At 40.6% G+C, this 26,059-nt stretch overlaps 1 long non-coding RNA gene across 2 annotated transcripts in view; it reads left to right on the top strand.

The window, feature by feature from the left end:
* LOC147999751 (uncharacterized) overlaps nucleotides 1-26,059 on the top strand; it is a 50,631-nt gene that overhangs the window by 362 nt on the left and 24,210 nt on the right. Inside the window, exon 2 of one of the 2 annotated variants that reach the window (XR_015642926.1) lies at nucleotides 16,638-16,796. The exons of the other annotated variant lie outside the window; for it this stretch is intronic. This is a non-coding gene — a long non-coding RNA (uncharacterized LOC147999751). The remainder of the gene's footprint in view (nucleotides 1-16,637; nucleotides 16,797-26,059) is intronic. 2 annotated transcript variants of the gene reach the window in all.

Below are 26,059 nucleotides of genomic sequence, written 5' to 3' on the forward strand. Positions count from 1 at the left end.
TGAATTTTGTTATGAGCACAGAGCAGGTGCTATCAAAATTTTATTGCTGATTTAATATAGTAGTTTTTCTAATACATGCCCTTCCCCAGGTCTTGATTACAGAGTTATCTACCTTTGAGTTGGCAGAATGTTGTAATAGATTCTGTGTTGTTTGTCTGTTCTTGATCATAGAGAGATTGATATTGATTAAAGTCCATTGTTAAGTTTAAAACAGGAGGGTAGCTTGTGTGTGATTTCAGGTTAAAGCAGGTGAATGCCCTTACTTCAGTATTTAGAGTTGAGGCTTTAGCTGGCATAGGTTGCAGGCTGTTTCAGTGAAGCTTGCTGGGTGGAAATGGAGAAGGATATAGTGCTGTTGTTGGGGAGGGCACCAGGGCCTCTTTCTCTCTGGTCTATTTCTCCTCTGTGTTTGGTGAGGCTGTAGAAGCAAGAGTGTCCAGTCTTTTGGAACATCTGTGTCCAGCTTTTACCTCCCATTTCATTGTCCCTGCTTGCTGTCTTGGAAGAAGTCTCCTATATTCAGGAGATGACAGTCATTCTGGAGTTTTCTTTTAATGGTGTTGTACTTCTAGTTAACCTCCCTGGAGGAGCTACTCCAGAAGCCTGCCATCCACGGTGGTAAAATGGTCCTTAATGGCAGCATCTCCATTTCCTCCATTAGGAAGAAAAAGAAATCAAATTCATTCCCCTTCCCTCATTTACAGGCTGTACATGGATTCTGCCTATTAATAATTGATTATCAGAGTTAATTATTATTGAATTGTCATCCTACAATTTGAAGTAGAATTATCCCACCCCCAAGCAAAATAACTATTGTAAGTTTGTAGAAATACTGCTTTTGTAAAAATAAATGTTTTGACAATCAGTCTAACAATCTCAATCATGAATCAAACTCAATCACTCTGGAATCTTCTGTTCACTCTCAAGCAGCAGCCTTCAGGTAGAAAGCCTTTTTGGGACTCATTGTTTCCGGCCAATGAGTCATAGTGGCCTTCTCTCCTTCAAAGACAAAGCTACCTGGGAACATGCTGAGAAGAGGGAATCAACACTCAGTTACATAGATTGAGCATTTGTCAGCCCTTGGCTTAAAATGCTCAATGCAGTGAGCACACTTAGATGCTAGTCAAGTTCTGAGAAAATCTATTCTGGTTAGCTCATTACTTTGTACTGCTGAGATCATGACAGCTCTGCATCCCTGAAACTCCTCATCAGAGCTCTAGATTCCGACCTTGGTTCTTAGCTTCCTCGGGTCCTCTTGAGAGCTCTGCTCCCTGATTAGTAAACTTCTCATCATCCCTGTGGTTTGTGTTCTGTTGTTCTGTACTGGTCATTGAACTCAAGACCTGTACACACAAGCTCTCACTTACCATTTTACCACTGAGCTACAACCCTGGATCTGCAATTCTTAACTAATCTGTGAAACACAGTAGACTTCCAGAAACAGTGTATTCATGAGAAAAGGAAAGGATGAGTATCAGAGTATCTAATGGATCAAGGCAAATGGCTATGTAGACCAATAGGAGAAAGCATAAGGAGAGAAATTTTTGAAGAAGGAATCCAAGTGACCAATAAGCATCAAAGAGAAGCCTACTTTCACTATTGTCCCAAGAACTGTAAATGTAAACAACCACACATTTTACAACCATTAACTGTTAGAATGTAAACAGTTTACTAAAATGAAGTAGTGGTCTGGGAAGGAAACTCAGAAACCAATAGCAAGAGTGTGGTCTAGCAGAAAACCTTGGCCTGTGCATTACACAAAACTGGGAATGCACAAAGCTCTGGATCCTTCATTGAATTTCTGGGTTTCTATCCTAGTGGAAACGTTTCAAATTTGTACAGCAGAATGGCATGGCAAGAAATGTTCTTTGCAACATTTTCAGTAAAGGAAACTCAGCAATGGTTCAAAAGTTCACAAGTGAGAACATAGGGACACTAAACTGTGATATGTTGCTGAAAAATAGTGTGCTCCAGAATGCTGCAGCTAAATGAACAATCTTACATGGCAATGTGGACAGAACATTAATGAGAAATCGGGTTAAAATCCAATGCTACTTATTTAACATGAAGTAGTACACACGCTAATGCTATAGAACGTTTGTAAGTATCTGCAGCCATGTAGATGCGTTACTTGTCAAGTATGGATTTGATATGGTTTACATTCATAATGAGAGTGTATGCTCTGAAATTAGAGAGAGAGAAATGGCCCTGAGTGTACAATGAAAGATATCAACATCCCCTCCAATGCTGGTATCTATTTCTTTAAGCAAGGGATATTGAAGTATCTGGTAATATAGCTCTTTATGATTGACAGGCACATCAGTATTTGTTGTGTTTCCTTTGTAGATGTTAGGATATTTTGTATTTACTTAGGGTACTTTTTTCATTAAATGTGTTTACCTATCAGGTCACTGTTTGACTTAACTCTCTGTGGATCATGAGGTGATAACACTACAAATACATGTGGTGAACCATCTGCTCTTCCTGTGCCTAGGGAACTGTTTTGCTAGCTCTTGGTTTGGTCAGACACACTTGTGACAACATTCTGCTTAGCTGCACATGAATGGCCAACCACTGTGGGGGGTGGGGTGAGGGGTTGGGAGGGATATGAGGGGTGTTTGAGAGAGAGAGAGAGAGAGAGAGAGAGAGAGAGAGAGAGAGATTGAAAGAGGGAGTTAGACAGATAGAGACAGAGCATTTGAAAAGAGAAACTATGTTTAAACTGTCACTGATCTGCAGATCTAACAGCTTTTTTAAAATATCTGAACATAACGCTTAGCATACTTCCTCGGTAGAAGCAGCCTGAATGAAGCCTTTCTGAACTTTGGTATCACACTTCTGCAAAGTTAGCTGGAATTATCAGGAGAATGTTATTCTCAAAGAGCAGATGACGAGCTCTGTGTTTTCAGAGGGAATTTGAGAGGTAGATACCCACTGCCCTGGCTTCCCCATCTAATAATGCTCCATGCTTGATAGCTAATGAAGGAGTCTTAATGTCCTGAAAACTAAACACAGGCAGGAAAGACAGTGCTTCCTTGGACCTGTCCAACATTGTGTAAAGGGGTTTAAAGTATTCTAAAGGAAATCTCTGCCTTGCTGGTGGCTAGAGTGAGAGCACAGAGGGAAGAGAACAGATGAGCAGGAAAGAGGCTAGGCTCTGCCTCAAGCCGGGTGGGGAGCAGTGACTCAAGGAAATGGCTTATCAGTTTCCTTTACAAATTGAAAAAGAAGCCATTTGTGAAGTCAATGAATGTCTAGAAGGGTTTATCATAGCTCTCCTACTGAGATGGTTAGGAAGGGCCTAACTTCTCTAGGTGAGTGCACCATTCTGAGTAAAGACTTAATAGTGGCTCCCACATGACTTTTCCATGCAAGAGTAAGGTTGTCATCAATGTTTCATAGGAGAACAGACACTGATTTCAGTATCCAGACATGCTAATAAGCCCCTTATGTGAAACTTCAAACCCTTGTCAACCTGCTGGCAAACACCAACAGAAAGAGTGGGAAGATACAAGCTATAACCACTAGCAGGGGTAGGCACAGCCACCTTAGTTGTGGAGTTTAAAGTGCCCATGTGAAGCAGGGAAGGAGCACGCATTTTCTTGTTGAGTCCTAAAACGTAGCTCACAGAACACGCTTGTGGTCTTGAGAAACAGCCCAGGGGGAGCTCAAATAAGACCCCCTTTCATCCTCTAAGCTATTTAGGGTCAAGAATGTTTAAATAAGAACAAGATGGAGAGCTTCTCAGGGCGTCACAGCCAGAACAGAGAACCTTTTACCTGAGGCATGGTGGAACTGTGCAGGCAGCCACATTCTTGTGGAAAAGGCTTCAACCAGGGAGGTTTGGCTCAGAAAGCAGCGGCTCAAGAGTTGGACTCCAAAGTCTCCCACCTTTTACCCAGGAAAATCTCTTTATAGGTTCTTGGAAAATTTGGATCTGTGTGGTCTGGCCTACAGAATTACATCTTCATGTAAATGGACATATTGGGTGCTCATATTTTTTCTTCTTATCAATTCAAATGGACCCTAGAATATTTATGGGACTTTCGGGGATCACATGAATAACCATGCACCCCCGTCTAGTTTTAGATCTCCTTGAGAAAGGAATGAATGGAAATGAGATAGCTAGAACTCAAAAATACAAGCTCTATGGATAAAGCAGCGTAGAAAGAGCCTGGATCTGTACCTGCCAATTGTTTTCTATCTGAATTAAGCCAACCTACCAAGCAACCAGGTCAGCAGGAGGGCAGCCATGGCCTTCTTACAGAGCAGAACACTAAAGATGCGTTCTGGGCCAGAGATGCTCCTACTGGGAGAGAGACAAGCCCACCCGCCCAGTTCCTTTCCCATCTCACTTAGCTGCTTAGGGAGGCGAAGTAACAGGAAGATGAGAAAGGAACAGGAAGGCTGAGGTGCAAGTGCTTCTCCCACACTTTTCCTGTTTAGAGTAATGTTTCTATAGAAATACCGAGTGTTATATTATCTGTAGCTAATTTTCACACTGTCCAGGACTGTTCATTTTAACCCACATCCTTAGGCTGAGGTTAGTTAACCTAGATAGAAAGACTGAGCTCGGAATTTCCAGGAGTATTCAAACCTCATCTCTGGGAGGGTATAGAGTAATAGTTGCTGAACCCGTCAATGCCAGCCTGACCCTCTTATTTACATAACTAAGCCTAGGGCCTCTGTCTGAATTATAGAAGCAGGATTATTAGCTCAGCTTCTCTGCAGTGAGTCAAGCTTCCTTATAAGCAACTCTGTCTACTTTAGTGATGGGTATCATTGGTCAAGTACTGTGACAAGTACCGTGTCAAGGAAGTGGGATATCTCATTTAATTCTTATAATCACAATGAGAATAATAGCATATTTATTCCCATTTAGCAGATGAGAAGAATGTTGCTCAAGGAAGGATTTGTCCAAGACACAAGACCATTGATTGAACTCTGATATAGAACTTAGGTGCAAAGACAAGGATATGAATGGTCATTAGGAAGATCCTGCTGGATCCCACAGCTCAAGGGAATCAGGATTTAACATTAGGGAGTGAGACTGTACTCATGGACAGTAATGATCTTACTCAAGGATTCTCCCTGATAGTAGGCTTGTCAAGTACTATTCAGAAAAAAAAACATCAATTATTGCTTTAGTCTCATTATCACCCAGAGTTACACATATTAGATGCTCAAGAAATGGCATAAGAGAGCTTATGGCCTTCATATTACTGGTAATGAATACCACACATTTAGCTGGTTCATTTAGCACATTCAACAAGATAATTTTCTATTAAGAAGTTATTAACTGCATAGAAAGATAAGAAGACAGGCTAAATGCCAAATTGTGGAAATTTTTAATTACACAAAGTCTATGAAATCAAAGACTGTATAAAGTATTTTCATGTCCCTGCAATGAGCAATTAGTCCTTTTGAATTATAATTACACACAGGAAGGCTATGATCCTTCAGATTTCACAGGTGGCAACTGTATAGAACAGTTCATTAAATAAGATCACTTCAGTTCTAATAGCAGTAGTTTCCCAAAATGGTTGTCGTGTGGGCAGATGATTTACTATATAGACAAATGCATTATATTACTGCCTATAAAGTAGACATGCACTATCTGACAGGTTAATCCTCACTTTCTGCCCACTAGTATCACACTCTTTTAGTGGATTTGGAGGAAAACTTTGTACATAAGTTTGCAAAAGAGATAGGGACTTTGAGACAGTCATTCTTGCTGTAGACAGTCATCACTTGCTTAGAATGCCATGAGAAAAATTCATTAGTAGAAGAAAATGAAGTTAGAATTTGGTCCTAAGGCCTAGTCTAGGCCACTGGAAGAAGTCCGCTGGCGTGGACAGATTCAAGTAGTTTAAAGGAAAGACAAGAGGAAGCTTTGCCTTTTCCCTAAATCTCAAGGTCCTATTTTCAAATTTTACCATTTCTACCAGGGGTTGACTGGTCAGGAGCCCATTTGCCAGTGAGAGAGGCTATAGCAAGTCTGTGGGCCACCCAAACGGAACCCATAGGCTATTATTGGCTTAAAGGATATGTTATTTAGTTTAAATAATAATAAAAAGTCAACTAATTTTAGATTCAGGAAACTTTCACATGAAATAATTTTTAGCTCTGTTTAAGGGTTAGAGATGGGTTGATGTGCCTCCAGGAGACTAGGGCTACACCATGGTTTTAGATGAGTTTACACAGGGAATCTGCCCACCCCTAACCTCATGCTCTTCATTGGATCTGTTTTCTGCCTAAGCCTGTAGTTTTTGCAACCTCTCTACTATGTCCTGAGTTTCTAGAGTGTCCTAGAAAAGAGAAAGAAACCTCCAGACCCTGGTAGTCTGGCTGGCTCATCACTGGCTTTATTGTAGCCCTGCCCTTCCTTTGAGAGGAGAGTAAACAAAATATGGTTGTCTGTGTTAGTGGTCTACTGTTTGGCAGATGCAGCATGGCCAAGGTGACACTTATAAAATAAAGCATTTAATTTTGAGACTTGCTTACAGTTTCACAGGGTTAGTCCATGATCACCATGGCAGGGAACATGGTGGTAGACAGGCAAGTATGTGGCTGTGGCAGGAACTGAGAACTCACAGTCTTCTGAAAGAGAAAAGTGAGACTGGGCCTGGCATGGGCTTTAGAAACCTTATGGCCCACCCTTAGTGATGCTGCTCCTCCAACAAGGCCACACCTCCTAATCCTTTCCAAACAGTTCCACTAACTAGGGACCTAGCATTCAAATATATGAGCTTTTGGTAGATGTTGTCATTTAGACATATGGAAATGTCTATCTTTACATATACAGCTTTGAGCCTGTCCCCAGTACCCATGAATTCAGTGAGGCATAAGTAAGCCTGTAAATGACTGTAAACTGGGCTACACTTGAAGTCAAAGATGTTTGGAGCCATAGTTGTATGAAAATACTGAAGAACAGCCCCAGCAAAGAGGAGGAGAGTGAGAGCTTAGGAGGCAGGTGAAAGGAGGATGTTGAGCCTGCTACATACTTTCAACATAGCATCGTTATCATTTATTTTTATTACTTTTAATTATGTGTATGTGCTGGATAACTTTATATTGATTTGACATAAGCTAACATTATCTGAGAGGAAGGAACCTCAATTAAGAAAATACCTCTCTAAGATTGGACCACAGGCAAGCTTTTAGGGCATGTTTTAAATTGGTAGTTGATGGAGGAGGGCTGAGACCATTGTGGGTAGTTCCATTCCTCAGCTGGTGGTTCTGGGTACTATAATAAAGCAGGCTGAGAAAGCCATGGTGAGTAAGCTAGTTTGTAGCGCTCTTCCATGGCCTCTGCATCAGCTCCTGTCTCCAGGTTCCTGCCCTGTGTGAGTTCCTGGCCTCACTGCTTTTGATGAACTGTTATAATGAACTATGAGTGAAATAAACCCTTTCCTCCCCAAGTCGCTTTGGTTATGGTGCTTCATCACAGCAATATAAATTCTAACTAAGACAGTATATATTTACATGTGGATATGTTCATGAGAGTTGCAGGTGTCCATGGAGGCAAGAGGTAGTCCTTGGAGCTAGAACTACAGACAGTTGAGAACAGACTGATATAGATGCTGGGAACTGAACTTGGGTCCTCTTGAGGAGCACCAAGTTCTCTTAACCACTGAGCCATCTCTCCAGCTACAGGACCATTTTAATGCATGGATAACAAGCTCTTAGCCTTTGAATATTCAACCCCAAACCACAATTAAGGTTTGGTGGTTCTGCTAAGAACAGAGATCATTCTGTGAAAGGAAAAGTAAGCAGTATGTAAAATGTAGATTAAGCTAATCTTGATTTCTTGACCTCTTGATCATGTTTATTCATACTCAACATGCCATGGTGAAAACTGGAATCTCCATTTTGGAGATAATTAAGGAAAAGATCTCACTGGTCTTTAAACCTTACTCTAGAAACCTGGACCAGCTAAAGTGGGTTGAAGTTGTGAGAATTTGAGTAACATAAAGGAAAGACTAGGGCAAGACCTGCCCATCACCAGTGTTCAGTTAACTGAGCTATTGCTAGTGAACCGACTGCTGTTCACCCAGGGTTTAGAGAACAATCCATTCCCATTTACCTCAATGCCGAATAATGAGCTTCATATCCTTTAGACTACATACTATTCCAAAAAAGGTCTTAAAACTTATTCCATACTGTCTTAATACAATAATCCCTCTTTGGTACTAAAGCTGGGTGTAGAAAGAAATAAATTAATGAATCAAATCTTTTGAAACAAATTCTGGTGCTACAAAATGAGTTCATGCATCATTATGAAGACCTGGGAGACACCCGCGGATCCCGGCCTGCAGCAGCTCTCTGCTCCCAGACCCCGTGAGAGAGAGACCCAACCGCCTGGTCAGGTGGGCACTCCTGAGGCTGCAGAGCAGAAGAGACCACCAACACTGCTCACCCCTGCCCACATCCCTGGCCCAAGAGGAATCTGTATAAGGCCTCTGGGCTCCCGTAGGGGAGGGCCCAGGAGCGGCAGGACCCCTGCCTGAGACACCACCAGAACCTGAAGGAAACAGACCGGATAAACAGTTCTCTGCACCCAAATCCCGTGGGAGGGAGAGCTAAACCTTCAGGGAGGCAGACAAGCCTGGGAAACCAGAAGAGACTGCTCTCTGCACACACATCTCGGACGCCAGAGGAAAAAGCCAAAGACCATCTGAAACCCTGGTGCACTGAAGCTCCCGGAAGGGGCAGCACAGGTCTTCCTGGTTGCTGCCGCTGCAGAGAGCCCGTGGGCAGCACCCCACGAGCGAACTTGAGCCTCGGGACCACAGGTAAGACCAAATTTTCTGCTGCAAGAAAGCTGCCTGGTGAACTCAAGACACAGGCCCACAGGAACAGCTGAAGACCTGTAGAGAGGAAAAACTACACGCCCGAAAGCAGAACACTCTGTCCCCATAACTGACTGAAAGAGAGGAAAACAGGTCTACAGCACTCCTGACACACAGGCTTATAGGACAGTCTAGCCACTGTCAGAAATAGCAGAACAAAGTAACACTAGAGATAATCTGATGGCGAGAGGCAGGCACAGGAACCCAAGCAACAGAAACCAAGACTACAAGGCACCATCGGAGCCCAATTCTCCCATCAAAACAAACATGGAATATCCAAACACACCAGAGAAGCAAGATCTATTTTCAAAATCATTTTTGATCATGATGCTGGAGGACTTCAAGAAAGACGTGAAGAACTCCCTTAGAGAACAAGTAGAAGCCTACAGAGAGGAATCGCAAAAATGCCTGAAAGAATTCCAGGAAAACATAAATAAACAAGTAGAGGCCCATAGAGAGGAGACACAAAAATCCCTGAAAGAATTCCAGGAAAACATAAATAAACAAGTAGAAGCCCATAGAGAGGAGACACAAAAATCCCTGAAAGAATTCCAGGAAAACACAATCAAACAGTTGAAGGAATTAAAAATGGAAATAGAAGCAATCAAGAAAGAACACATGGAAACAACCCTGGATATAGAAAACCAAAAGAAGAGACAAGGAGCTGTAGATACAAGCTTCACCAACAGAATACAAGAGATGGAAGAGAGAATCTCAGGAGCAGAAGATTCCATAGAAATCATTGACTCAACTGTCAAAGATAATGTAAAGCAGAAAAAGCTACTGGTCCAAAACATACAGGAAATCCAGGACTCAATGAGAAGATCAAACCTAAGGATAATAGGTATAGAAGAGAGTGAAGACTCCCAGCTCAAAGGACCAGTAAATATCTTCAACAAAATCATGGAAGAAAACTTCCCTAACCTAAAAAAAGAGATACCCATAGACATACAAGAAGCCTACAGAACTCCAAATAGATTGGACCAGAAAAGAAACACCTCCTGTCACATAATTGTCAAAACACCAAACGCACAAAATAAAGAAAGAATATTAAAAGCAGTAAGGGAAAAAGGTCAAGTAACATATAAAGGCAGACCTATCAGAATCACACCAGACTTCTCGCCAGAAACTATGAAGGCCAGAAGATCCTGGACTGATGTCATACAGACCCTAAGAGAACACAAATGCCAGCCCAGGTTACTGTATCCAGCAAAACTCTCAATTAACATTGATGGAGAAACCAAGATATTCCATGACAAAACCAAATTTACACAATATCTTTCTACAAATCCAGCACTACAAGGGATAATAAATGGTAAAGCCCAACATAAGGAGGCAAGCTATACCCTAGAAGAAGCAAGAAACTAATCGTCTTGGCAACAAAACAAAGAGAATGAAAGCACAAAAACATAAACTCGCATCCAAATATGAATATAACCAGAAGCAATAATCACTATTCCTTAATATCTCTCAATATCAATGGCCTCAACTCCCCAATAAAAAGACATAGATTAACAAACTGGATACGCAACGAGGACCCTGCATTCTGCTGCCTGCAGGAAACACACCTCAGACACAAAGACAGACACTACCTCAGAGTGAAAGGCTGGAAAACAACTTTCCAAGCAAATGGTCAGAAGAAGCAAGCTGGAGTAGCCATTCTAATATCAAATAAAATCAATTTCCAACTAAAAGTCATCAAAAAAGATAAGGAAGGACACTTCATATTCATCAAAGGAAAAATCCACCAAGATGAACTCTCAATCCTAAATATCTATGCCCCAAATACAAGGGCACCTACATACGTAAAAGAAACCTTACTAAAGCTCAAAACACACATTGCACCTCACACAATAATAGTGGGAGATTTCAACACCCCACTCTCATCAATGGACAGATCATGGAAACAGAAATTAAACAGTGATGTCGACAGACTAAGAGAAGTCATGAGCCAAATGGACTTAACGGATATTTATAGAACATTCTATCCTAAAGCAAAAGGATATACCTTCTTCTCAGCTCCTCATGGCACTTTCTCCAAAATTGACCATATAATTGGTCAAAAAACGGGCCTCAACAGGTACAGAAAGATAGAAATAATCCCATGCATGCTATCAGACCACCACGGCCTAAAACTGGTCTTCAATAACAATAAGGGAAGAATGCCCACATATACATGGAAATTGAACAATGCTCTACTCAATGATAACCTGGTCAAGGAAGAAGTAAAGAAAGAAATTAAAAACTTTTTAGAATTTAATGAAAATGAAGGTACAACATACCCAAACTTATGGGACACAATGAAAGCTGTACTAAGAGGAAAACTCATAGTGCTAAGTGCCTGCAGAAAGAAACAGGAAAGAGCATATGTCAGCAGCTTGACAGCACACCTAAAAGCTCTAGAACAAAAAGAAGCAAATACACCCAGGAGGAGTAGAAGGCAGGAAATAATCAAACTCAGAGCTGAAATCAACCAAGTAGAAACAAAAAGGACCATAGAAAGAATCAACAGAACCAAAAGATGGTTCTTTGAGAAAATCAACAAGATAGATAAACCCTTAGCCAGACTAACAAGAGGACACAGAGAGTGCGTCCAAATTAACAAAATCAGAAATGAAAAGGGAGAAATAACTACAGATTCAGAGGAAATTCAAAAAATCATCAGATCTTACTATACAAACCTATATTCAACAAAACTTGAAAATCTTCAGGAAATGGACAATTTCCTAGACAGATAGCAGGTATCGAAGTTAAATCAGGAACAGATAAACCAGTTAAACAACCCCATAACTCCTAAGGAAATAGAAGCAGTCATTAAAGGTCTCCCAACCAAAAAGAGCCCAGGTCCAGACAGGTTTAGTGCAGAATTCTATCAAACCTTCATAGAAGACCTCATACCAATATTATCCAAACTATTCCAAAAATTGAAACAGATGGAGCCCTACCGAATTCCTTCTACGAAGCCACAATTACTCTTATACCTAAACCACACAAAGACACAACAAAGAAAGAGAACTTCAGACCAATTTCCATTATGAATATCGACGCAAATATACTCAATAAAATTCTGGCAAACCGAATTCAAGAGCACATCAAAACAATCATCCACCATGATCAAGTAGGCTTCATCCCAGGCATGCAGGGATGGTTTAATATACGGAAAACCATCAACGTGATCCATTATATAAACAAACTGAAAGAACAGAACCACATGATCATTTCATTAGATGCTGAGAAAGCATTTGACAAAATTCAACACCCCTTCATGATAAAAGTCCTGGAAAGAATAGGAATTCAAGGCCCATACCTAAACATAGTAAAAGCCATATACAGCAAACCAGTTGCTAACATTAAACTAAATGGAGAGAAACTTGAAGCAATCCCACTAAAATCAGGGAGTAGACAAGGCTGCCCACTCTCTCCCTACTTATTCAATATAGTTCTTGAAGTTCTAGCCAGAGCAATCAGACAACAAAAGGAGATCAAGGGGATACAGATCGGAAAAGAAGAGGTCAAAATATCACTATTTGCAGATGACATGATAGTATATTTAAGTGATCCCAAAAGTTCCACCAGAGAACTACTAAAGCTGATAAACAACTTCAGCAAAGTGGCTGGGTATAAAATTAACTCAAATAAATCAGTTGCCTTCCTCTATACAAAAGAGAAACAAGCCGAGAAAGAAATTAGGGAAACGACACCCTTCATAATAGACCCAAATAATATAAAGTACCTCGGTGTGACTTTAACCAAGCAAGTAAAAGATCTGTACAATAAGAACTTCAAGACACTGAGGAAAGAAATTGAAGAAGACCTCAGAAGATGGAAAGATCTCCCATGCTAATGGATTGGCAGGATTAATATAGTAAAAATGGCCATTTTACCAAAAGCAATCTACAGATTCAATGCAATCCCCATCAAAATACCAATCCAATTCTTCAAAGAATTAGACAGAACAATTTGCAAATTCATCTGGAATAACAAAAAACCCAGGATAGCTAAAGCTATCCTCAACAATAAAAGGACTTCAGGGGGGATCACTATCCCTGAACTCAAGCAGTATTACAGAGCAATAGTGATAAAAACTGCATGGTATTGGTACAGAGACAGACAGATAGACCAATGGAATAGAATTGAAGACCCAGAAATGAACCTACACACCTATGGTCACTTGATTTTTGACAAAGGAGCCAAAACCATCCAATGGAAAAAAGATAGCATTTTCAGCAAATGGTGCTGGTTCAACTGGAGGTCAACATGTAGAAGAATGCAGATCGATCCATGCTTATCACCCTGTACAAAGCTTAAGTCCAAGTGGATCAAGGACCTCCACATCAAACCAGACACACTCAAACTAATAGAAGAAAAACTAGGGAAGCATCTGGAACACATGGACATTGGAAAAAATTTCCTGAACAAAACACCAATGGCTAAAGCTCTAAGATCAAGAATCGACAAATGGGATCTCATAAAACTGCAAAGCTTCTGTAAGGCAAAGGACACTGTGGTTAGGACAAATCGGCAACCAACAGATTGGGAAAAGATCTTTACCAATCCTACAACAGATAGAGGCCTTATATCCAAAATATACAAAGAACTCAAGAAGTTAGACCGCAGGGAAACAAATAACCCTATTAAAAAATGGGGTTCAGAGCTAAACAAAGAATTCACAGCTGAGGAATGCCGAATGGCTGAGAAACACCTAAAGAAATGTTCAACATCTTTAGTCATAAGGGAAATGCAAATCAAAACAACCCTGAGATTTCACCTCACACCAGTGAGAATGGCTAAGATCAAAAACTCAGGTGACAGCAGATGCTGGCGAGGATGTGGAGAAAGAGGAACACTCCTCCATTGTTGGTGGGATTGCAGACTGGTACAACCATTCTGGAAATCAGTCTGGAGGTTCCTCAGAAAATTGGACATTGAACTGCCTGAGGATCCAGCTATACCTCTCTTGGGCATATACCCAAAAGATGCCTCAACATATAAAAGAGACACGTGCTCCACTATGTTCATTGCAGCCTTATTTATAATAGCCAGAAACTGGAAAGAACCCAGATGCCCTTCAACAGAGGAATGGATACAGAAAATGTGGTACATCTACACAATGGAATATTACTCAGCTATCAAAAACAACGAGTTTATGAAATTCGTAGGCAAATGGTTGGAACTGGAAAATATCATCCTGAGTGAGCTAACCCAATCACAGAAAGACATACATGGTATGCACTCATTGATAAGTGGCTATTAGCTCAAATGCTTGAATTACCCTAGATCCCTAGAACAAACGAAACTCAAGATGGATGATCAAAATGTGAATGCTTCACTCCTTCTTTAAATGAGGAAAAAGAATACCCTTGACAGGGAAGGGAGAGGCAAAGATTAAAACAGAGACTGAAGGAACACCCATTCAGAGCCTGCCCCACATGTGGCCCATACATATACAGCCACCCAATTAGACAAGATGGATGAAGCAAAGAAGTGCAGACCGACAGGAGCAGGATGTAGATCGCTCCTGAGAGACACAGCCAGAATACAGCAAATACAGAGGCGAATGCCAGCAGCAAACCACTGAACTGAGAATAGGTCCCCCGTTGAAGGAATCAGAGAAAGAACTGGAAGAGCTTGAAGGTGCTCGAGACCCCAAAAGTACAACAATGTCAAGCAACCAGAGCTTCCAGGGACTAAGCCACTACCTAAAGACTATACATGGACTGACCCTGGACTCTGACCCCATAGGTAGCAATGAATATCCTAGTAAGAGCACCAGTGGAAGGGGAAGCCCTGGGTCCTGCTAAGACTGAACCCCTAGTGAACTAGACTATGGGGGGAGGGCGGCAATGGGGGGAGGTTTGGGAGGGGAACACCCATAAGGAAGGGGAGGGGGGAGGGGGATGTTTGCCCGGAAACCGGGAAAGGGAATAACACTTGAAATGTATATAAGAAATACTCAAGTTAATAAAAAAAAAAATGAAGACCTGGGACAGAACTTCAGCTCTGCCCCAAACCACTGATGACTCAACCTTTTCCAGTGATAGAGAACTAATGAGGCAGGTCACGTGATGAATTTATTTGAGGACAGCTGGACCTGTGCAAAGCAGACTACCAAGGAACAAGGCAGCCCAGCCAGAAGAATGGCACAAAAAAAAGAGCAATGTTGGGGAAACTCTATCTGCCGATTCAGCAAACCCACACCTTTTCCACTGTGACACAGAGGTAGACTGGAGCTCCTGCCTCTCTTGCTGAGTGTGGCACAACACTGCACCGAGACCAGGAGAATGTGGGCAGAAGTGAGCTCGCCATGCATTGCCCCCTCCTTCAGTGTCCTTGTGCCCCACTTTCTTCTTTAGTAGACAGATGCTGAGACCTTGCTGAGACCATGGAAACCATCTGCTGATGGCAAGGCCTTCTTGAGACTGGTCCCATGAATGACTTCATGGAACGCATGCAAACGAGCATATCTCTGAAGATCAACCACAGAAATGTCTCTATCCATATTTAACTAGCTCTATCAACATTCACAAGTACATCTCTCAGTAAAGCTAATAGATCCCCTATACTCTCTGTATTTTTGGTTAGACAGAGTTCAGTCTTTATGTGCTGATAGGCCTGTTGCATACTCAATGTTCCCCCTCTCCACTTTCTTATTAGAGGAAAGTTAGAAAGTAGAAAGAAAACAAATGCAAAGAACCACTCATGAGCTAAGGATGGGTGTTTTAACACTCCACCATATTGTCTTTCACACTTTTCTTTTTCTACAGTAAAAAAGACTGTGCTTCATTCACTGTTTTCATATGACCATCACTCCAAACCTCCTTGACTTCAAACAGAGCCTGATTTAATAGTTTTCACTTAGTGGTTTATTTGCACATTCAATATTAAGTGAATGTTTGCATGTCAGGGACTGGCTCAGGAAAGGGACAAAGATAGCCATGTGTAATTCTTGTTCTCAAGGGATCTATAGCTTCATAGAAGAGAGAGGTACCTAAGCAAAAAATGAAAAAAATGTTCAATGAAGTGATGGAGAAAGGAGCAAAGAAGATAAAAACATATTTGAAACAAACATCTGAATGTTTACTACATGTACTAGAAATTGTTCTAATTGTCTCATAGACATAATAAGCTCATTTAATATTTGCGCCAATCCCATGAGATGAATATCACAGTTCTTCAGGGCTAGAGATAAGGAAACTAAACCACTAAGAGGTTAAACAGCTTGTCCTCCTTCTCCAAGGACCAAGTTGCTTAGTACATATAGAGAGATTGTATACGTGTATTATTTGTACGTGCTATGTGTATTTGTGTTTCTGAGTGTGGTGTGTGAGTGTGTGGTGGGGTATGTGTATATGTATTTGTGTGTCTGTGTGTGTCTGTATGTGTTTGGTGGACTCTGTGTGGTATGTTTGTGTGTATGTACTTGAATGTGTGTATATGATGTATGTGTGTATATGTGTATCTGTTTCTGTGTGTGTGCTGTATGTGTGTAGTAGGGGTGTGTATGGATGTGTGTGGTGTGTTTGTGTATTTGAAATGTGTATGTGTATTTCTGTGTGTGTGTGTGTGAGTGTGGAGGGGGTGTCTCTGTGTGTGATGTGTTTGTGGGTACGTAATTGAATATATGCTTGTGGTATGTATATATGTGTGTGTCTGTGTATATTTGTATGTAAGTGTAAGGTGTGTGTGTGTCTAGTTGAGAGTTGGAAACAGTAATGCCTTAGTGAAGGGAAGAGTGATAGTTGCCATGGTGAAGATCTTGTATCCTCCTCTGTTCTTTGTCCTCAGATGCTGGAACATGAATGGAACACGTGTTTAAACTCTTTGAGGCAGTTGGAAGTGGCAACTAGGCTTTAAAGCAGGCCTATTCAGCTTACAAATTCTGCAGAGACCTGGGAAAATGATAGAGAAGAGAAACTATTTCCATTACAATGGTGACAGCTCAAGGTATTGTCACATCCAAAGGAGATATGGAGTTTACTTGATATAAAATTAATAAAGTGCCCATGGCATTTTCACTGAAGAATTTGGGAAGGTGTAGGCCCTTGGAATGGGGTGAATTTTCAGTATGGAAACTTGAACATGTTCTCAAACCCTCATGGCACTTAGCTCCGACCAGCCTCTTCACCTTATTGGTCTTCATCTACACAGCACCAGATGTCATAAAAACCACACTTCTGTAGCTTTTACACCACTCCTGTGTTGCCCCAAGCAATTTTGAATTATGGTGAAAAGGCTCTAGAAAGCATGATCCTCATAGTGTCATGCTCTTTTTCATTGCCAAACTCTGCCTTTCTATCTTGACTTTCTAGATTAGTTCCAAGTCTTCCCTGTCAGGAGGGTTCTTCTACTTGTTCAGTGTTCTTGCCATTTATGAGGTCACTGTGGCAGGACTTGTTTTATTTCCACCCCAGGAGTCCTTTGTACCATCCCAAGATCATTATTCTCATCTCCTAGCCTTGCCATATCAATGGCTCAATGGCTGCATGGGACATGTTATGTTCACTTTGTCATATGACAAAACTCTACCTTCCACAATTTAGGCTCTTGACTTTGGATGTCTTAGATTGTCTGTGCAAGCCCAGTGTTACCACAGGAGTCCTTAAGAGTGGAGGAAGGATGCAGAAAGGAATGTCATGATGGAGGAGAAGGTCAAATTCTGCAACTTTAAGAGGATGCCACCAGCCTTTGCTGGCTTTGAAGACAGAGGAAGATGCCATAAGCCAATGATACATGCCATCTTTAAACGTAGGAAAAAACAACAACATAGACAACTATGTGTCACCTTTAGAAATAGGATTCAACTCTGTTACTATCTTAGTATTAGTTGAATAGAATCTGGCCAGCTTTCGACCTCTAGAATTATGAGACAATAAATTGATGGTCATCTTTAAACCCTAGAGTCCACATTATTGCATTAATAGAAAGAGAATACAACTACATAGACAACGTTGTCTTAAAAGGCAAACAGGTCAGAGCACATGTAAGTCTGTAGTCTTCTTTCCATCTTCCTTCTCATGCATAACCACAATGAGCCCTGCCTTCAATTCAGCTTTTCAAGACTCCAGAGTACCCGTTGTTGGGGATACCATGTTCCTATAGACAGACGGAGCAGGCTCGCTGACCTATGATGTCATCTGGTTCGGTAAAACAGCATGAGAGATAATACATGGCCTTTCTGCTTTGTCAGAGGACTACCCATGACAAGTCTTTTCTCCTCTACTTCTTTGGAAATGCCTGTTTTCAGACTCTGCCACAGATCTTGCAGTGAAATCAAGCCTTGTATCCACCAGGTTTGAGGAAAGAGGAGAGAGCATTCAACAGTCAGTAGCTATCTACTACAGTAAATCTCTACTGAATTAACATTCAGGGTGCAAGCGCACTCTTTAGAAGCTATAATCACTCAGTTAGGACTCAGTAGGAATCCAGGAAGTCAGCTTGGGCTCCTCACTTAAGCAATGATGGTCCATATCCCCATTGTATTCAAACTGAAGAGGACTAGAGACTTCAAACTCATTTCAAGATTTGTGAAATAAAACCACCTTATAATACAGCCTATATTCTGCTAGGCACTCTTGGTAAAATGTTCCCACAGTGGGATGCTTGAGATGCTGGTGGTTGAAATAGTTTAAAGTGGTCCATAGACAGTGTCCAATATCACTGAATCAAATCACGGAGTGTGAAGTGAATTTCTTTAGAATTCCCTAACTATTCCCTTGTGCATTAAACCTTCTGTTCCATTGTGCCTATGACACATTGCAATCTAAACTAGTCTATCTTATTATAGGAAAAGTAGTTCTCAATTGGGCAACAGGCTACTTTTGAGAGTGCTGCGGATGCATAATAAACACGATACAAATTGAGAATATTAATAGTGCATAATTTAAAGTTTTGACATCTCTACATCAATAAAAAATCATAGCCATAGTCACCCTCCAAATTTGCTTGTAATCTCTTCCCACACCTTTTTCCACCTCATCTGTACACAACTGCTGACCTTTCTGTCATTATAGATTAAGCTGTATGTTTGAGAGGTTTGTGAAAATGGGATAATATAATGTCTTCTCGGTTGGGGGCAGGGACCTGGCTACAGGAACCCAAGCTGTTTGTGTTGAATACACCCACACTGGTTTAGTAGTCCACTGTATGATTGCTCCATAATTTCTCTATTCATTAACTTATAGCTATGCATTTGAGTTTTTCCCACAACTTTTAGTTGTCACACACAAAAAAAGAACATAAGAAAACTTGAACGGAAATCTTTGTAAGAACAAGGGCTTTCATTTCCCTTGGGTGAATATCCAGGAGTGGAATGGGTGAGCCAGGTATTGGGTTTGCATTTGACTTAAAATATCATAAGCAGGGGTATGCTTTACTTAAAATTTCAAACCGATTTTCAAAGTGGGGTTTATCACTTTGTGATAATTTCTGGATAGCACATGAGTGCTGGTTCCTATAGTCAATCTCTTTAAACTAAGCTGCTCTGGTTCATCATGCTATTTCAGTTTAATTTTAAGTACCCTTCTTCAGTGACTAATATGTTAACCACAGGATGTTTTTCCACATGCTTATCATTTTATTAAGGGGCATTTTCAAATACTCTTTACATTTTCTAGACCAAGGTGTTATATTATTGGTTTTTAAAGAGTATTTTACACACACACACACACACACACACACACACACACACACACACACTGGTGCACATGCACATGCACGTACACACTTACACCCATGTATGTATACACACATACACACACTTTAATACATTGTTTAAAAGTATATTCTCCCACTCTGAGTTAGCTTTTCCTCCTCTTAATGATTTTCTAGAGAACAAGCTGTTAATTTTGATAAAATCTAATTTATGAATTACATTTATGTTTTGTGATTGTGTGTATATCCAAGCTAAAAGAAATTATTCATTAGCTCAAGGTCCTAGATATTTTCTATTTCCTTTTCTTATAGACGTTTATATTGTTAAATTTTGAATTTTTGATGAAGACTTATTTTGAATTAGGTTTTGCTTATGATGTGATGTGTAGGTTAAAGTACAGGTTGTCTTGCTTTTAAATATAATCGATTCAGCACAATTTATTGATGAAGTTTGGTTTCCCTGATGAATCACCTTTATTCCTTTGTTAAGAATGCAATGGCTCCATTACATAGGCCTAGTCTGCATTCTAATCTATCCCTACTCCAGCAATCTGTGTCTGCCTTACCTGCCTCCCACCAGCCAGTCAGCACCGCAAAGTATTTTGTGATCTGGAAATGCCCATCTCCAGCTTTGCTGTTACTCTGCTGGTGTTTCTGGGTGTCATTTTACTTTTCTCTAAGCTATTGAATTAGGCTGTCAGTCAATGACAAAGCATGCTGGTATTTGTTTAAATTGCTCTGAATTTAAATTAATTTGGAGGACTGACTTTCTAACACCATGAAGCCTATCAAATCAGATAAATTTCTCTTCCCTTCTACAGTGGCTTGTTCACTCGCTTGCTCCTCCTCACAGAGTTCTCAGTGTATAGATCATTTATGAATTTGTCCACATTTATCCCTACTTATTTAAGATTTTGGTGCTATTATAGATGGGAGTTTTTAGAATTTTAATGATGATCATTACTAATGGGTATACGCATGCAATTTATTTTAGATGTTCACCTTGAATCTTGATATCTTTTGTCTTAGTTATTTGTCGATTTATGTTATTAAGTACCATGACCAAAAGCAATGTGGAGAGGAAAGGATTTATTTCACCGTACACATGTGACTCACAGTCTATCACTGAGGAACGTTAGGGCAGGAACCAAATTAAAGGCCATAGAAAAATTCTGCTTACTAGCTTGATTTTCATGGCTTGCTAAGCTTGGTTTCTTATAGAACATAAAACAACTTGCCCAGGGGTGATATTGCCCATCATGATTTGTCCCCTCCCATATAAATCATTGATCAAGAAAATGCCTGATAGACATGTCTACTTATTGAAGCATTTTCTCTGTCAAGAATCCTACTTCTCAAATAATTTATCTTGTGTCAAGTTGACATGAAAGTAAACAGTTCATCTTTGAAACTCTGTTAGCTGTACGTAAGTTTTGAAGACTCTGTTAGATTTGCTTTAATGTCTGTAGAAGGAGAGAGTGTATACATGTGTGGGCATGTATGTGTTCATCTGATCTGGGGGGGCAGGGTTTCTCACTAAACCTGGGCTCGCTATTTTAGCAAGGTTGCCTGGTGAGTGAGCTCCAAGGTTCTGACTTTCACCTCTCAGTACCAGCAGCAGCCACAGCTCCCAGCTTCTATGTGGGTGCTGGGGATTGAATTCAGGTCTTCATATTGTGCAGTCAGCACTTTTCCCTCCGAGCTATGGTACTCCCAGATTCCAGCATCATACTGTTTGCCAATAAAGACAGTTCTATTTCTTTCCATTCTAGGCGTCCTGCTTCTTGTCAGTTATCATCAAAATGGCTCTGTTGCATGAAAGTGGAAAGAACAACCATCTTTTCCTTGTCCTTGATATCAATGGGAAGTATTACACATTCATAGTAAAGCTGGATGCCATCTTTAAATTTTATTGCATGGAGAAAGGACTTTTCCTATTCATATTTTGAAAAGAACATATACATTTATACATTTATAAACATTTATGATTTTAATACACTTCTAATAAGTTGAGCCCTTCACATTTCAAATGATATTATCTATTTTGTCCCTGGTAATTGTTTTTACTCTGACGTCCATTGTCTATCTTAGTATAGCTGGCAGCCTACTTTGCACTAGGGTTATCAAGACATGTCTCTCTACCTTGAACTTATTTGCTTTCTTAAGGAAATGGAGGTTGTGATTAGACCATTTATATTTATTGTAATGATTGGTAGACTAAGGTTTACTTCCATTATCTTGCTTATTTTACATTCATCTTATCTGTCCTTTATCTCCACTTCTCTCTGTCCCCACTCACTAATTTTTCTTACCATTTTATTTATTCCCCCTCTGAGTTATTAGTAATATATTCTTAGTGCTATTGTTTTAAGTTTTGAATTGTGGTTTATCACATACACCACTAACTTTTCATGCTCCAGTTCTGAGTTCCATTATTCTGCCCTGCAGATAATACAATAACTTAGCAATAATACGCTTCCATTTCTTCACTTCCTACTTTATTATGGTTGCCTTCACTCTTAGGTATGTACTGAACCTGATATTTTATTATCCTTTATATTTAAAGAGTCAGTTGTGCTTCAGAGAAAGATACATAATAAGAAAAGCATCACCCCTTTCCCCCATGTATCTGTCATTCTGTTTTCCTTCTTTAAGAGGAGGAACATTTTCCTTTAATATTATTCTTTTCCTTGAAGGGCCCTGAGGAATATTTCTTATGGAGCAGTTTTCTGCTGCTGAATCCACACAGGTGTCTGAGAGCATCTATATTCCCCTTGATGTCTGGAAGTTATTTTTGTGTGGTGCTGGTTTCTAGGCTACAGCACTTTAGTGTTTTAAAGATGCTACTCTAATGCCCTCCTGTGTGAATGTTTCCACTAGAGTCTGTGCTGACCTTGGCTGGTCCCTCCTCATGGAAAGTTTCCTATTACTCCCCAAAACTTTTTCAGATTTTCTTTTGGCAATTTGATTTTGATGTGCTTTGCTATCGTTTCAACTTAGTTCCTTAGATTTGGGATTATGATTTATTTTATAGTTTTTTTTATTGGTTCTTTGTGAATGTCACACCATGCTTCTCAATCCCACTCCCAATTTGTCCTCTGCCCTTATAGCCTACCTCCTGAAAGAAAACGTAAAATCAAAATTAAAAATGTAAAAACAGAACAAAAAATCAGAAAATTACCTCATCAGAGAAGCTGGTGTGTGTCACTATTTCACACAGTATACCCTTTGCCCAGACAGCTTTACTTACAAATACTCATTGCAATGAGTCATTGTTCTGGCTTCAGGACTCTGGCTTCTACTATACCATCCATACCGGATGCTCACTGGGACCACTCTCATATATCCTGTTGTCGCTCTGTGCTGTGGAGCTCCTGCATCTTGGGTTCAGCAGTACTTGTCCTTTCACATACTCCAGCAGTTCAAAGATGAGGTGATGTTGGGGTGGGAAAACTTCAAGTCCTGGATCTATACCGTAGTGGTAGCTGAGTTGGTCAGCCCTCTAACTCTCCATGCTATCAGGGCCAGTTTCCCATCTTTGCCCAGGTTAGGGGCAGGAACAGCTCTCGTGACTGCAGTAGCTGGCAAGAGGAGCGACTGGTTATTCCGTAACCATTTCACAGCATGGTCTGTGAGGGGCAGGTGAGGCCAGCTCTCCTGCAGTCATGCTTTTGGAGCTGACTTCTCAGCCCACACCACCAGGACCAGCTCTACTGAGCTACTCAGGGGGAGGTGCTGGGCCACTCTCTCAAGTGCTGCAGCCAGGGCATGGACAGCTCTCTCACACTTACACCACCAGGTCCAGCTCTCCTGTACAATGATGGTGAGGGACAGGGAGCTCTTTTGCCTTTGGGATTTTGATTTTATAAAGTAAAATTTGTAATGTTTTTATTCACTTTCAATTAATTTTTAAGTTATCATGTACAGTGATGGATTTTGAGACATTTTGATTTCATTTTTTCATTTTCATTTCAATTGTTTTTTCTTAGTTTTCTTTTAATATTTTCACGTCATCTCTCTTTTCTCTAGTCTTGAAGAGAGTTCAAATACATGTTAGGCTTAGCGACTTTCTCCTATAGTTTTATGTCTTTTTCCTTCCAAAGCTCTTCTCTGAGCCATTTCATTTATGTTTCTCCTATTTTTGTCTTTAGGTTCATAAAGTGTTCCATCTGCAACTTTTAACCCGTTATCCATCCATCAGCATGTTCTTCTCATCAAATCCGTGTTCTTCAGACCTACTGGTATAATTTCAGTCATCTGTACATCTAATTGTCTTTAGTCACATATTGGACAAATAGGAACTATTATGACATTTCACTATTCCATCTGCCAGGTGTAGCATGTACATCAGTTCTGCATTCATCGATGATTGATTTTTCTCTGAATATAGATAAGGATTTGATGTTCCTTTCTGTTTAGTATTTTTTACTTAAGACATTTTATTTTTTTTTATTAACTTGAGTATTTCTTATTTACATTTCGAGTGTTATTCCCTTTCCCGGTTTCCGGGCAAACATCCCCCTAACCCCTCCCCTTCCTTATGGGTGTTCCCCTCCCCACCCTCCCCCCATTGCCGCCCTCCCCCCCATAGTCTAGTTCACTGGGGGTTCAGTCTTAGCAGGACCCAGGGCTTCCCCTTCCACTGGTGCTCTTACTAGGATATTCATTGCTACCTATGAGGTCAGAGTCCAGGGTCAGTCCATGTATAGTCTTTAGGTAGTGGCTTAGTCCCTGGAAGCTCTGGTTGCTTGGCATTGTTGTACATATGGGGTCTCGAGCTCCTTCAAGCTCTTCCAGTTCTTTCTCTGATTCCTTCAATGGGGGACCTATTCTCAGTTCAGCGGTTTGCTGCTGGCATTCGCCTCTGTATTTGCTGTATTCTGGCTGTGTCTCTCAGGAGCGATCTACATCCGGCTCCTGTCAGCCTGCACTTCTTTGCTTCATCCATCTTGTCTAATTGGGTGGCTGTATATGTATGGGACACATGTGGGGCAGGCTCTGAATGGGTGTTCCTTCTGTCTCTGTTTTAATCTTTGCCTCTCCCTTCCCTGCCAAGGGTATTCTTGTTCCCCTTTTAGAGAAGGAGTGAAGCATTCACATTTGGATCATCCTTCTTCAGTTTCATGTTTTCTATGCATCTAGGGTAATTCAAACATTTGGGCTAATAGCCACTTATCAATGAGTGCATACCATGTGTGTTTTTCTGTGATTGGGTTACCTCACTCAGGATGATATTTTCCAGGTCCAACCATTTGTCTATGAATTTCATAAAGGTATTGTTTTTGATAGCTGAGTAATATTCCATTGTGTAGATGTACCACATTTTCTGTATCCATTCCTCTGTTGAAGGGCATCTGGGTTCTTTCCAGCTTCTGGCTATTATAAATAAGGCTGCTATGAACATAGTGGAGCACGTGTCTTTTTTATATGTTGGAGCATCTTTTGGGTATATGCCCAAGAGAGGTATAGCTGGATCCTCACGCAGTTCAATATCCAATTTTCTGAGGAACCTCCAGACTGATTTCCAGAATGGTTGTACCAGTCTGCAATCCCACCAACAAGGGAGGAGTGTTCCTCTTTCTCCACATCCTCGCCAGCATGTGCTGTCACCTGAGTTTTTGATCTTAGCCATTCTGACTGGTGTGAGGTGAAATCTCAGGGTTGTTTTGATTTGCATTTCCCTTATGACTAAAGACGTTGAACATTTCTTTAGGTGTTTCTCAGCCATTCGGCACTCCTCAGCTGTGAGTTCTTTGTTTAGCTCTGAACCCCATTTTTAATAGGGTTATTTGTCTCCCTGCGGTCTAACTTCTTGAGTTCTTTGTATATTTTGGATATAAGGCCTCTATCTGTTGTAGGACTGGTAAAGATCTTTTCCCAATCTGTTGGTTGCTGTTTTGTCCTAACCACAGTGTCCTTTGCCTTACAGAAGCTTTGCAGTTTTATGAGATCCCATTTGTCGATTCTTGATCTTACAGCATAAGCCATTGGTGTTTTGTTCAGGAAATTTTTTCCAGTGCCCATGTGTTCGAGATGCTGCCCTAGTTTTTCTTCTATTAGTTTGAGTGTATCTGGTTTGATGTGGAGGTCCTTGATCCACTTGGACTTAAGCTTTGTACAGGGTGATAAGCATGGATCGATCTGCATTCTTCTACATGTTGACCTCTAGTTGAACCAGCATCATTTGCTGAAAATGCTATCTTTTTTCCATTTGATGGTTTTGGCTCCTTTGTCAAAAATCAAGTGCCCATAGGTGTGTAGGTTCATTTCTGGGTCTTCAATTCTGTTCCATTGGTCTATCTGTCTGTCTCTGTACCAATACCATGCAGTTTTTATCACTATTGCTCTGTAATACTGTTTGAGTTCAGGGATAGTGATTCCCCCTGAAGTCCTTTTATTGTTGAGGATAGTTTTTGCTATCCTGGGTTTTTTGTTATTCCAGATGAATTTGCAAATTGTTCTGTCTAACTCTCTGAAGAATTGGATTGGTATTTTGATGGGGATTGCATTGAATCTGTAGATTGCTTTTGGTAAAATGGCCATTTTTACTATATTAA

Source organism: Rattus norvegicus, chromosome 18 (genome assembly GCF_021556685.1).
Source record: "Rattus norvegicus strain SHRSP/BbbUtx chromosome 18, alternate assembly SHRSP_T2T, whole genome shotgun sequence".
Classification (NCBI taxonomy): Eukaryota; Metazoa; Chordata; class Mammalia; order Rodentia; family Muridae; genus Rattus; species Rattus norvegicus.